Genomic DNA, 12,233 nt, shown 5'->3' with positions numbered 1-12,233 from the left:
AATTACTAAAATCCACTGATGGATCTATGGATAAATTTGATCTTCTATATCAAATATATTTCTAAGTAGGGTGGACAACCTTTGCCTACCTCCTTACATGACATTAAATATAGGTTTGAATGTGAAGCTACTCTGGATTATTTTTTAAGATTTTTTTTAATGTTTATTTTTGAGAGAGAGAGCAGGAGAGGGGCATAGAGAGAGGGAGACAGAAAATATGAAGTGGTGTCCAGGCTCTCAGCTGTCAGCACAGAGCCCAGAGTCGGGCTTGAACCCACAAGCTGCGAGATCATGACCTGAGCCAAAGTCGGACACTTAACCGACTGAGCCATCCAGGCGCCCCTGGATTTTTAATAATGGTAACATATAAACAGAAATTGAAGAGGCAAAATTATGTGACTATTTGACCTTAAGTTTTATTAGGATTTTAACATTTAAATAATTCTATATACTCTTTGAATTTAGTACATTGTATGACTTTTAAAACAAAATATTAATCTATGTATTTTCTATAATAATTGTCATAAGGTTGGTTTTGGTAAATTGATAATTATTGGACAATTGATAAATGCTTTGCACATGAACTGGTCTTTTTTTTCGCTGAAAGCAGTGATTTTCTAATATAAACAGATCAGGAAAAGATGTATTACTTAATCCTTTTGGGTTCTTTTCCTCCTTTTGGATCTTCTGTTGTATTTCTGTTACGCTTCCTTCTTTTTGTATTAACATCCTCCAAATTAACCCTGATTACATAAGCCCTGGCAAGTGAGAAACTGTATGGCAAATATGAAAATTGCTCAGAGCAGAGCAGAAATAATTAATGGTGTGCATTACAAATAAAATTAAAAAGGAATTAAGTTTATTTTTAGCTTAGACAACTAAATGCTGAGAGTGGCTTAATACCACCACCAATTGGGGTGCCTGAGTGGCTCAGTTAGTTAACTGTCCAACTCTCTTGATTTCAGCCCCGATGATGATCTCATGGTTCCTGAGATCAAGCCCTGCACAGGGGTTTGTGCTGACAGCACAGAGCCTCCTTTGGATTCTGTGTCTGTCTGTCTCTCTGTCTCCCTTTCCCCCTCCCCTACTCATTCTCTCTCTCTCTCTCTCTCTCTCTCTCTCTCTCTCTCAAAATAAATAAATAAATAAATAAATAAATAAATAAATAAATATTATCAATTAAGTGGTGTGCACGTGTGTGTGTGTGCGTGTGTGTGCGTGCATGCATGTGTGTCTATTTAGGAGGGGTTATTCATTGTTAGGCAGACTCTTACAGAGCAAGAACATGAAGACAAACTTGCTAGAGCAAATTAAGTTAGTTATTAAGAAGTATTCTTGTCTTTGGGGGTTTTGAGAACTTCCTTAACTTCTTAGTTCAGCTCAGCTTCACCTTATGTGAGAATAAGCTGGAGATAAATCAGGACAGAGAATGAGAAACCAATAAGGAGGGAAGGGGGAGTCCACAAACAGCAGTCACTGGTAGGTTTTCATCAGAATTTCTAGCTGACAGAAATAGTAATGCATTGAAATCAAGTGGATACTATGTACAGAAGACAGAGCCACCAAGGGATGTGTGTATATCAAGGTAGCCTGCACTTAAGCTTGTAAACACGCTCCTTAATTGATTTTGCCCACATTTTATAAGATAGAGATGATTTGTACACAGGCTTACATTTGTATTACTCCAACGCATTATTTTACACACGTGACTCAAAATTATCCTTTTACCTGTGACCTGACCGATTACGTACACAGTTTCCCTTCTAATATTCACCTGCTTTTCCCCTTGCCTTCCTAGTTTGTCGTCATCCATCCTCGAGTCACCTGCTCCCAGACTGGAATGCAGAAATAGAGTGTGCAGCTGTTAGAATTGCTAGAAGTGGGTTAGCAAGTGGTTGATGAACAATGACCCATCAAGGACTGCAGTTAGCAGGAGGGTGATGGGGAGACAGGTATCAAGTTTCCTGTTGAAGGGGAAATGTATCCTGAATGGTAGTAATTGCGGTGAATCAAGCCTAATGTCTCAGCCGCAGCCACTCATACCTGCACAGTCTCCACCCTCCTCTTATAACTGGTCCAGCAGTTAAATAGCTGTAAAGCACTGTCTCTTTCTGTCTCATTCTCCCTGAGCTCCAACAGCAATAGTAGCAACAGCAGCTGTGGAAGCGGCAGCTAGAGATAGGCAGGGCTGTTGCTCGCTGCCGCGCAGATTGCCTCCTCCTTACCACACACGCGCGCGCACACACACACAGACACACACGCACTGCACGGATTCCCAACATCACCGCGTCTTGATAGAAATGAAGGACTCAGAGAGATGAAACAAGAGCATGAGTCATGGACAACAGGTATTTCAAGCTCTGACAAATCCCGTTTCCCTCGCATGCCCCTTGGTATGGCTACCAAAATAACCGTTGGCGATGCCGGGCTTAACCGGGAGCCTGGAGGTGGCCGCGCATGGGAGGGGAAGCGGGAGTGCGAGGTGGGGAAGCGGGATGCCAAAGATGACTTTCAGGCTCCGGAAAGCCACATCGTTCAGCCTCCGCTGTTTGGGAGTTGCAAATTGTCAGGGACCGGTGGGCTGCAGGCCGCCTGTGTGTTGTGGACTGGAAGTCGATGTCCATCTCTCCGACACTAGTTAGAATGGGCCGCGCGTTGTGCAAGGGGGTGGAAGTGGAGGGGAGGAGAGGCTGCGAGCGGAGTTCTTGAAGCTCCACTCCTCTGGGGGAAGCCGAGCCGAGAGGCAACCTTCTTCCCGAGCGGAGAGCGTGCGAGCTGGAAGCGATCCCGAGGGCTGGCCGGTCCAGGCGCAGGTCCTCTCCGGAAAAGCGGTTGCCCTCGCTTGGGAGATGCGCCCAGCCTTCGCCTGCATCACACTGCAGTAAGTTAAACTCGACACGGTTGGCAGTTTGAGTGCCTTCTGGGTTTGTGCTGCGGGGGGAAGGGAAGCTGAGAAGAAATGGCGAGGAAAGTTAGAAAAGCATAGCTCTGATTCTCCTTGAGATGTTAAATCCTTTGGTCTCTCCGACTCCCGTCCTAGTTACGCTATAGTTGGTGTATTTGCTCGGCTATTTGCTGAAGGCTGTGGCTTTTTGGCGAGGTATGCATAAAGCGCTCAGTCCTTTGGGATTTTAGGCAACAAAACTGGTAAATGCGTCCTACATTTCGTTACCAGCGCGTGCTCCCGAAAGTTACCAATGGATGGCAGTTTGCCTTTGCAAAAGAAAATTCGTGAAGAGGCCAACTTGCACTTACAAATGCTCAGCTAATTGCTACAAATTTATTCCAGGCTCCTTCCTAATCTGCAAAATAAAGAAGCAGTCCAGCAAACAAAATGAAGGGAAGGTCTTTGATTTACTTGGTTGAGTTAAAATGTGAAGTAGGGCTCTAGATAACTGCCAGGCAACAACAGCCTAGGCGACTCTGATGATACGATAAATATGCAAATACTCTTTAGTGGATGGAAGTGCTGGATTCCCCCAGTTTCTTACTCCGGCAAAAAGCACCTCCACTTGCTAAGCAGTCCCTTCCTTGTGATTTCAAAGTGGTGGTTTTTACACAGATGGCTTTATACTCAGAACCAAGCAGCATTGTGGTTCCTGGCAAAATAAAATGAAGGCGAAAAAACTTTTGCAAAAGTACTTCAACTGGTTGCTCAAATTACAGATAACAAACTCTTAAAAGGAGGTAAAAACAGGTCAGTGACACAGCCAGCCCATTGTAAAGCAAATGACCAAATAAATGTGAATTCAGGCAGAATACTAAAGGTCTTTTTTAGAGAGAAGCCAGGAATAATTAATCTGGAAATGTTGGTGTATTTCTAACCAGTCCCTCTTTTACACTCACCAGAATTTTATAATGAAGAAAAAAAGAAGAACCACCATGTTTCACAAAAACTATTAGACTTAGTTACAGAATCACTGGAAAAAATTATTCTATTACTATAGTTTTCTCCAAGAAAGATTAATGAAAAAACAGAGGTTACCCAAAACGGAATCCAGGATTTTAAGCTGGATTGTCTCATGTGCTGTCATAAATTCTTTAGGATAAAGAGGTGTCAAAACTTATGAAACAACTATTGTGAAATGCAAAATAATTCTAAAACTCTCCATTATTAGAAAGGAGAAACTAAGGATCACTCTTATCCAGTTATTGCAGTTTTTAATTGTGTTAAACTCCTCAAATCCACCTAATCTTCATTATCTTTTTAAGAAATAAAACATATCCCGAATGTAATTTGACTTACTTCACCTACTCATCCTAAGGATCTCCATATAATGTTCTTGTCATTATGGAAATACCCAGTTAGTTACAGGTAACCTGTTCCATATACACATATTTCTTGGTGCAAAACTCTACATATGACTTTGTAAATCACTGAGTAAAATATCATCCAGAGGACATATTGTGATTGTGCATGCATGAGGGTGGTTAAAAATTTTAGACGGCAACAAAAGGGAAAAGGAAGCATCTATACAAAGACTCAAAGAATATGGTTGGAGCCAGTTTGTAAGCAACTCTAGAATAGATCGTTACCTGTATCTCAAGTATTGGCTAAAGACCAGAAACATCAGGCTGAGAGCCTGAATGGAATCACTAGGAGTGTAGTTGAATAGGGATTTGTGAGACTATCTTTAAAGATAGAAACATAGGTGGGTGGAGTTGAGTTTGGGGAATACATTTGCTTCATATTTTGGTTGTCCTCATGATAAACCTCAGGTTACACCTCATGGTATGTCCGAGGTGAAGATTTTCAAAACTGTTTTTGAAATCAGTTATTTTAAGGTTTAAACCATTAGTAAGTTTTGCTGGGAAAAGCGTCTGAACTAAGCATGTATCCAATGACTCATGCTTTCCTTGAACACTATTGGAAGAAGGAAGAGTTGTAGCCAGACAAGCCAAAGGTAACTGCTGGTCCCTGCTAATAATGACTATGATGTTGATGTATAGGCTTGAAATGACATTAAGAATATCCTTTCCTGGATGCTTTTCCTCCTGGCTGGCCTCAGGAACAGAACTTTACTTATGCATGCATCATACTGTTGTAATATTATCTTAAGGGTAATACTTCTAGCCTAGGAGCATCTGCCTGGAGGAAGATCTAGGCAAGAATTTAAAGAAGGTTCTTCCTGTTGCTCCTTTCCCATTCATGACATTTTCTCTCTCTTTTAAAAAGCCAACACAAAAATCAGACCTCGAGTAAGAATCTTATGGCTTTGTTCACCCTTGGGTATTGATTGTGAAGTAGATTCAAGCTCTTAATAGTTCTTTCATTTATGGGATAACAGCTACATTTTCTCCCATTTATCAGAAACTTAATCTCAGAGTAAATAAGCAAATTGCCTAAAGCAGTATATTCAGTAACTGGTGGGCTAGGATTAATCACTTTGCCACTTTGTTTTATTTAAATGGTACTCTACCATATCCTAGTGGAATGAGCTTGTTGTTCTATCGTTGAAGAATGTTGAGAGTGCTTGAGAAATCATCAGGAGAGAACTCCCTCCTGTACCAATAACCAAGATTGGATCCACTCAATTTAGAATCTGAATTGACCCCAAATCCAAACTTAGCAGAATCAATGATTCCAAGTGAAGTGTCCTACTATGGTTTCATGAACCATGGGAATGAAGCTGGAAATATCTTTTCCAGGAAGGAAAATGATGGAGTTAATGTAGGAGGGAAAGAAGTTGGAAAGCCCCAAAACCAAGAGGGATAAAAGGAAACTAAGGGGAGATTGGCTTATCATGGTGGGAGACTGGTATGAGAACTTGTCCAGAGACTGTGTCCTGAGGGATGTTAAAAAACAAACTCTTTGGATGGTATGTGGGGTAGATAGATAAAGCACAGATTTTAAACAATTCTTTAAGTATTTATAAGGTCTAATTATAAAAATTAGATTAGGTTTGTCTTCAGATAATGTCCTTTACACATTTTTTAAAGAGTAAAAGTGATGATTCAAAGGAAAGTGGGGGAGAAAGGCCTGCTGATGACTGAAGAGGTAAAACAGTGGTTTGGAAATCTCACTGGTTTTTGCATAAGCACTTTCTGAAAATTTGCCAGGAAATGAAAGGCCATCTTTAACTGGTGAGGATAAAAAGAAAATGGTTCATTTAGGTAAAATCTGAAGTGTTAAGGAGAATAACATGATTACTGTCGCTTGTCTTCTTAACACAGAAGACAAACACTAACAAGAAAAAAAATGAAAATGTTGTGGGCATAATGCCAAACAATATTTTAAGATTGGTCTTTCTCAGCATGCTAAATTTAAACAGCTGAAATTCTTTTTTAAGTATTATCTGAGTCAACAATTTGAAATGAAGGATTTGCCTTTTAATAGAGAATCTGTATTGCATTGGAAGTTTGAAACAGTGTCCTTGAGTCAGTTACTTCTAATTGGCAATTTGCCAATCACTACAGATCAAGGAGCACCAAAAATAATACCTTCAAAATGAGAGTAAAAATACATATGCTGCAAAAGGAAAGTTGATGAACTTTGATGGAGCTTTGCAAATACATTTACATTATTAGCCCTGATTCTTTGTTTTGTATCTTGTCACTTGTGACACTGCAAATCAAGGTTAGAAATAGAGTTCCTGTCAAGAGTTGATTTTTGGATGTGGTGCTTTGGCTCTTTTCCCCTTAGGGTTTAAAAATAATGACAGGAACACTTACTGAGTGCTTACTACATACCATTTGCTTGTATGAATATCTTGCACATTTAATCTTGACAGTGTTACTCTTGTAGGATAATCCCATTATCGTCTGCATTCCCATTTTATAAAAGAGCACAGTGAGGCACAATAGGGTTAAGTGACTTACCCACAGTTAGAAATTAATAGTTACAGAGCTGGTGTATGAACGGGAAGTCTGGTTCTACAGCCTTTGCCTTTAACCCAAAGGCTACAAGTCTACTCTTAACTCTTACTGGCTTTTTATAACCCTTAACAGTTCATGCTATTTGTTTACCTCTTTCATCTCTGCTTACACCTGTCTCTGTCTGTAATTTCTTTCTTGACACGCAGATCCTTCTGTCCTTATTCCATTAGTGTTTTACCTTAGGACACATCTTTAAGCTTCTGCTGTAGCATCATGACCTTTCAGGATTCTATTTGGATTCCACCACTGGCCTAACTGTCCTTTTCTGTTGTTCCACTGAAACTTGTGCTTACCTTTATTATTGGATATGCCACTGAGGGTTGAAATAATCTATTTTCTAAATTGAGGAAGGAAATTAAGCTTTATTTATCTTTGGAACATTAGTGCTGAGTGTTATGTCTAATACAAAAGTAAAAATCAAAAACCATTGAATTCAAAGCTCTAATTCAATTCCCTGAAGGGATAGGTAGTTCCAATTCCAGTCTTTATCCCTGCAAAGTCTAGAAAATAATGTTTCAAATGCAAGTTACCACCTCTGAGCCAGATAGTATATTTTAATTAGTTGAACTCATAATTAGTATGAAATTACTCAAAAGATATTTGCCACCCTCTGTGGTATTACATATTTAGAATATAGGAGACAATATTTTGGAAGGTGACAGATGGCATATTCCAAATTGCAATATTGAAATTTACAATGATAACTAATTTCTGGTACTAATGTATCTGGGGGTGGGGGATATTAGAATAAATGGTTCAGCAAAAATGTTTTGTCGATAGAATGAAGTTGTGAGATGGCTCTTTTAAAAAATTGTTTCTTGAACTCATTTTCTTTGAGGAAAAGTCCTGAGAAGATTTTGATTTAGTCATAGCTGATAAATATTGAGTCATATCTGTGAGCAGATGTTAGAACCTTGACTACCACTAGAGAAAAATGAAAAAAAAAAAAAAAAAAAGATAGTAGTGGGAAAATCAGTCCCCACTCTCCCTCCCCCAAAGAAGTATTTTCAGTTTATGGGATAAGTTGTATTTTGCTTATTAATGATTTGTAAATTTCTTTCATTAAGTGTTAAAACAACATAATGATGTGAACTGAATGGACATTGCCTAGGGCTGTCCAAATACAGCATTTTCATTAAAAATATCGTCTTAGGTCAAATAATTCTATTTTACTCTCCAAACCACACAAATCAGTTGTCAAATAAGAGTTATAACCAGAAGAAGAACAGATGTGATGAGATGTGTGGTAGGTATTTAAGATCCCTTTGGAGTTCCATCACCAAAGTTATCTCAGGATGAGATTACCTCAGTGAAATAGCTAGACCTTCCTTTATATTTCTTTTTTCTTTACAGAGTCTTGACTTATATCATATTTTGATTATTCATGATGATGGAATTGTGGTTTAAGTTGTGGGGAAATCGACTCCATGTAAAATTTCTCGGTATGCAAAGATGCCCATTTGAATTTCATTATTTCCTTCTTAGGCACTGTGATACAGGGGTTAACACTTACTCTTTGCATTCAAATTGCATGGCCTCAAATCTTTACTATGTGGATGACCTTGAGCAAGTAACTTAAAGTCTCTGGTTTAGATTTCTCTTTGTAAAATAGGGGTAATGAAAATGATATCCACTTTATTGAATTGAATTATTGAATTAATCCTGTGTGTAAGAGGCTTAGAACAGAAGGAACATAATAAATACTCAAAAATATTAGCTATTTGTTACTTCCTATTTACTTAGGATGTTGTCTCAGGTAAAAAGTAAAGTACTGATAGCAAAGAAAATGTTCTAAATAAAATTTAAATCTAAAATCCGTTTCCATTTTAGTTTTATATTAATAAAACATTTATGAAACTCATAAAATCTATTAAATGTTATAATAAACAGCCTCTCATTAGGGTCATCTTTACTTAGTATTTTGCCCAAAAGGTTTTTATTGAATTATAGGAAAAAAATGGCAACTGGTCACAAAGATAAATTAGATAGCACATGTAAATACTGCCAGGAGAGTGGCGGGCACACAATCAACCCTTAGAAATTTTAATTCTTAGGGTGCTTGGGTGGCTCAGTTGGTTGGGCGGCTGACTCTGGATTTTGACCCAGGTCAGGATCTCATAGTTCCTGGGTTTGAATCCCACGTTGGTCTTCATGCTGATGTTATGGAGCATGTTTGGGATTCTTTCTCTCCCCTTTCTCTACCCCTCCCTAGCTCAAGTTCATATTCTCTCTCAAAATAAAGGAAGAAACTTTAAAAAATTTAAAAACAAAGAAATTGTAGTTCTCTTCCCTGTAGCTAGAACCATGGTGAGAGGCCTTTCACTTTTCTTCCTCCACCATTCTTAAAAGGCAGTCACAGCTATCATCCATTTAATATGCAAACTGATGCTGTATTTTCATCCTTATCAACTATTCTATTTGTACCTATGCAGACTGGGAAAATTTCCTCTTGTGTGAGCAAATCTATTATTACATAAATGGACTCCTTTTGAATTATATGAACTGGAAAGGAGGAAGAAATAGAGGTACTATGGAAGAGCGTTACAGGATCCTTGACCTGAAAACAGAACTTCAAACACATAAGATGAGTTTGTATTTTATTCAGTAACTTGTTTTGCTGAGGCAGAGAATGTGAGGAAATGTTTTTTCCTGGGCTTTTGACCAAGGAATCCCTTCACTGGTTCCTTCATGAAAAGAAAGAAAGACTGGGGAATTCTCGCTTGCCTGCCTTTCATAACATTGTATTTTAGGGATTGTAAGTAACACACAGCTACCTCTGGGAAATTTTAAGGTTCATATAAATAAACACTGTTACTAAAACTATTACCTTAAGAAACAGAACCAGAACTACTAACACCAGGATCCTGTGTTTTATTGTATTTCATACTTTTTTTTAAGTTTATTCTTTTATTTATTTTGAGAAAGAGAGAGAGCACATGAGCAGGGGGAGGGCAGGGAATGAGGAGAGAGAGAGAGAGAGAGAGAGAGAGAGAGAGAGAGAGAGAGAGAATCCCAAGCAGGCTCTGCACAATCAGTGCAGAGCCTGACACGGGGTTTGAACAAATAAATTGTGAGATCATGACCTGAGCTGAAATCAACAGTTGGACATTTCACCAGCTGAACCACCCAGGTGCCCTTATTTTATTTCATTCTTTAGTCATTGATGGGCTACTCTGTCAAACAATATGCCAGCCTCAGGGAAGGAAGAATAAAATAAGGGACAAGTTCCTACAGTACTGAAGGTACTACAGTGAAAGAGAAAGACACAAGCCAATATAATAAACAAGGAAGCAAATACATGATTTATTGTTGTTATTGTTTTATTAAGTGCTATGAAAGAAAGAGTTGAAATAGAGAAGAACAGAGGTCCAATTTACTGAGGAACAAACTGGTTTCAAGATTTATAAGAACCATTTCCACACATCTCCCCCCATTATCATTTTTGTCATGATAGAACAAGTTTCTGGTGTTGACAGTGATGAGAGGAGGATTATGCACGTGAAGTAATCCTAAAACTAAGACTGATGAACTCATGGTGAATCAGAATTTTAGAATTATTGAGCAAAACATTTTCATTCAGTCAGAAACATGACTCCCACATTGCTTTTCCCTTTACCTTTATATTACAGGATTTTTCAGCTTGTGGCAGCTTTTAAGGATTAGAAAAACGCGAGTCCTTAATGTTGCTTAGTAACTTGTATTGCCTGTCATTTTGGGCTGCACATAAACAACTTGTAACTTCCCCACACTTGTCCCAAATTACTAGAATTGAGAAAGAGCACACAAGCTGATGAGTCACTTTGCTATCCTGTTGTTCTTAATAAGAGTTCTGGTTACCAAGATGGGTGCTTTATCGTTACATAATCTTATTTGCCACCCCATATGTCAGAACTTTCTATTTGGCAAATAGAGTTTCCTTCCCTGTCACACACTGAAAACAGTATAGCATAAAAACCATTCACGGTGGGACTATTGTTGTGTTTGGGTCCCTGGTTTTCAATGTACTGTAAACCCTATCAGAAAACATATTGTGAAGGTGAAGTGGTACAGGGTTTTCACCTTCATGTGGAAATTATATTTTGGAGCCACGGATGCTTCTGTCATTTAAGTTACTTGCATAACTGCTTGCTGGTATGTTTAGTATTCAGGTAACTATATTATCTTCGTAAGAACACTTTCAAAGCAAAGCAAAAGAAAACAATGATTTCGGTGTGGCTATAATATTGCTATTCTTTATGGTTAGACAGTGTTTTCTAATTCTTAAAATTAAATTCTTTTATAAATTCTTTTATAAAAAAGAAAACAACAAGATTCTGTTAGATTTGGTGTATATATCAATAATATGGGAGTACTATACTGATCAAAATTTCTTCTCCACTATGAACTGTCAAAGCTGTATCAAAGGAATTAGCCCCTGTGCCTTACCTTTGGGGAGAATCCTAGATAAAGAGAATGTGCATAATTTCTGTTTTTTTAACATCTGTTTTGCTGATTCTAATAAGTTAAAATCCAAATCCAAACTATGTTAAGACAAAAGGGAAAATTGTTTGGGGAATGCTAGTATGTGTGTTAAAAGAAGAAAAGGGCAAGAAAGCTTTCTTTATCCAAACATTAAACAAAATTAAATAGTTTTCTATTTTAAGGACTTCTTATAGTTCATCAGATGCAAGTGTGTGTTGGAATCTCTAGAAGTGGGATTTAGTACAAATTTCCCCGACTTTATTTAATCCCAGAATCTTTTCTTTTGGGAATATCTATTAATATCTCTTTGAAAACCCCAGAGAACAATTTATTGGTCTATTGGCACTCATTTGTTCATATAAAAATTTTTGAGCATCTCTCATACATCAGAGTAGAAAGTTCTGAGAAGAAATTTATGAATAGAACCTGGTCCTGTCATTAAGTGGCTCCTAATTTGGGGGTTAGAGGAAGACACATGAATATAGAAATTATAACACCATGGTGTCTGGGCAATGATAGAAGATAGATGGGCAGGAAGTACGTAGTAGGCTATAGTATAGGTAGATGAGAGTATATAGTAGATGAGAGTAAGATAATAAGTAATTCATTATAGATAACTTAGAATTTGAGTTGGATCTTGAGAAAAAGTAGGAATTTTTTCAAAACAAGGACAAAAAAACAAAACACAAAGTTATGTCTAGAGATCGTTATTCTTTTGCTCTCATGTGGAAACCAGTACTCTTTGCACTCATCCAAGCATAACTCTTGAGTGAATAGTGGCTACATAAATTAAGAGATACGAGCAGCAAACTGGGAAAAAGATATATAAATTTGGTGATACAGATAGTACTTGATTCCTTTGAAGTAGATAAGAATCCCTGGGAAAAGAATGTAGA

The 12,233-nt window shown here is 37.9% G+C and overlaps 1 protein-coding gene across 12 annotated transcripts in view; it reads left to right on the top strand.

The window, feature by feature from the left end:
* The window catches only part of DGKB (diacylglycerol kinase beta), a 776,793-nt gene that overhangs the window by 61,075 nt on the left and 703,485 nt on the right, over nt 1-12,233 (top strand). For 4 of the 12 annotated variants that reach the window (XM_053897059.1, XM_053897060.1, XM_019443495.2 and 1 more), the window contains exon 1: nt 2,017-2,348. The exons of 1 other annotated variant lie outside the window; for it this stretch is intronic. The gene's annotated coding sequence lies outside the window, so the exon portion shown is untranslated. Of the gene's footprint in view, nt 1-2,015; nt 2,349-2,770; nt 2,882-12,233 lie in introns of those variants that run through there. 7 more of the 12 variants (XM_019443498.2, XM_019443497.2, XM_019443493.2 and 4 more) reach the window with 4 other exon arrangements.

This window comes from Panthera pardus, unplaced genomic scaffold, assembly GCF_024362965.1.
Source record: "Panthera pardus isolate Hobbes unplaced genomic scaffold, ASM2436296v1 HiC_scaffold_8, whole genome shotgun sequence".
Lineage (NCBI taxonomy): Eukaryota > Metazoa > Chordata > Mammalia > Carnivora > Felidae > Panthera > Panthera pardus.
The sequence above is the reverse complement of the archived record's forward strand: the minus strand, read 5'-3'. Positions and strand labels throughout refer to the sequence as shown.